Source organism: Rhagoletis pomonella, unplaced genomic scaffold, assembly GCF_013731165.1.
Source record: "Rhagoletis pomonella isolate Grant_MI unplaced genomic scaffold, Rhpom_1.0 Rhpom_scaffold_12342, whole genome shotgun sequence".
NCBI classification, from domain to species: domain Eukaryota; kingdom Metazoa; phylum Arthropoda; class Insecta; order Diptera; family Tephritidae; genus Rhagoletis; species Rhagoletis pomonella.
In genome coordinates, this window is record NW_023470870.1 from 1 (window position 1) to 2,192 (window position 2,192).

General features: G+C 34.8%; 1 long non-coding RNA gene across 2 annotated transcripts in view; it reads right to left on the bottom strand.

The window, feature by feature from the left end:
- Nucleotides 1–1,689: 1,689 nt before the first annotated feature.
- LOC118756823 overlaps nucleotides 1,690–2,192 on the bottom strand; it is a 1,388-nt gene continuing 885 nt past the window's right edge. For both annotated transcript variants that reach the window (XR_004995159.1, XR_004995158.1), the window contains one exon: nucleotides 1,690–2,150. This is a non-coding gene — a long non-coding RNA (uncharacterized LOC118756823). The remainder of the gene's footprint in view (nucleotides 2,151–2,192) is intronic.

The window sequence follows — 2,192 nt, forward strand, 5'->3', positions numbered from 1 at the left end:
TACGGGATAGCCAGCACGAGAGAGATTAACTATAATTTCTTCTATTATACTTTTTGTAATTTTGCAGTCAAATGCATAGAAGACGGGCTGCTTCCAGGACCATTTAAGTCCCTAGCTATCACCATTTGAACATACTTCTTCGGCGATCTCACAGTATCCGTGAGAGGATCATGTTCAAAGGCCGAAGCAATCTTCATCTCATCAAATACCAAAACACAAAGCCTCTCTACCAATTATATTTCATTCACGGCCTCCATTGCGTCTATAACGAAGTGTAGAATTCCGTCGTCGAACTTTAGCTTTTGCAGCCACCTCGCCAATGTAGACTCCGAAGGCAGAGGAAATCCTTTCCGGTATAAATGAGTATATGCCCTTGGGCCCGCTGCATTCAATGGCAATGCCCACGCTATGTCCTCATATTTCCACCGCATTTGTCTACTGGGAGTTTCTAGTTTTCGCACTTGATTCAGGGTAAAAACAGAACGGAAACTGGTCCGCATCGCCCTAAGCTCCTCGATTTCCGCCTTCATTTTAGCTGCCTCAACCAACAATTTTTCAACTTGCTTTTTCAAGGCGACGTTTTCCCGCTGGAAACTGCTTTCGATGACGGTTCTGTTACATAAAAGTTTTATTCGCACATACATACGTATCAAATGTTATACATAAAACGTACTCTGTTTGAGTGGACGAGTTCTTAAATTTGCCACCTGGCTCATCCCAACTTTTTAAATATTCCACCTTCATTGGAACTGCTACTCCTGATAAACGCTTACGTTGACCATAATCATCTATCTCGTAGTCTTCATCTTCGAAATGAAGCTGACAAACTCTTGCATTTGGCTGCAGTTCTACACCACACGCCTCAATCCATTTTTTCTTTTTTATTTCTTCCTTAGGGACTCTAAAAAATCTCAGCTTCGTACTTGCCCACGTTGAATGGCACAAGGCGCAGGATATTCTGTTCATTGTCTACATTATGAACAAATAATTAAGTTTAAAACTGGACGTATTAAGTTTAAACCGGGACCGTAGTCATTATAAGTAAACTAATTTAGATCAGTGGCATCCATAAAACATTTTTGGTGTAAACTAGTATAATAATAGATTTATGTTTCCACTCAAAAGAAATTATTATTACTATTTTTATTTCCATCAAAAATAATGATTATCGCTAGCTTAGAAAGAAAAGTTGCTAAGTCCCATTTTAAAAATTTTACAGGAGAGGAAAAAATCTTTCTATAGCCATTTTCTTTAACTACTTCGCAAGACTTTGAATCAAACATTTCGCGCGTTTAAAGCAAAGCAAAACTCCATAAGAATTAGAAGGTTTGATATTTATTAAAAGATGTCGTATTATTTTGGCCTTATCGGATTTGCGGTGCTTCTTTTGGACTTAGCAAATTTTCCGTTTATTGCTTATGCGTATTCAATTTCTCTAGCCTCCTATATCAAAATATGAGTTTTCATAAAAATTGGACTTAGCAACTTTTCACTCTAAGCTAGCGTTATAATAATTATTCAGTTTTATTTTTCTACCTCAAAATTATTATATATAAAACTTAAAAGGCCACGTAGACGTACCACATACATAAGAGGTAGGTTAAAATTAAAAAAAAAAATAAAAACTATTTTCCGCCCTTCATTTATTCTTATTAAAACAAATAAAATTAAACTGTTCTCTTTATTTAATTATATTTAACTTCTAATAAAAATAACATATCAAGTATGGAATTTTATTTGTATTTTTTTCCTTAAGTTCTGAAGTATATATGCGTACTAAGTTTTTAAATAACTTAACTTTGACGGGAATTTTATTACAAACTATATTTTCGTTACCATTTAAAACTTACACATCTAAATTCTATCTGTTATATTATTAAATAATTATACGTTTAAGTGGCTAGACCGAAGTCCCTCATCATAGTCATCCGAGCGGAAACGCTTGGAGATAAGTACCGAATCCGTGATTAGTGTGAGCCATGGTGTATTAATAATTATATCATTACAAGATGGTGTAAGCCAAAAACAAATAAAAAAATAAGTTACCAATTTGATTCATTGGCAATTGCTAAATTCTTACCTGAAACGCAATTGAAAAATCCCTAGTTGTAGAAGGTGATGATGCTGCTGGTGTGCACTACTCCAAAAATCTGTTGGAAGAAACACAAACATAAAGACTGGTTAAGGTCTGA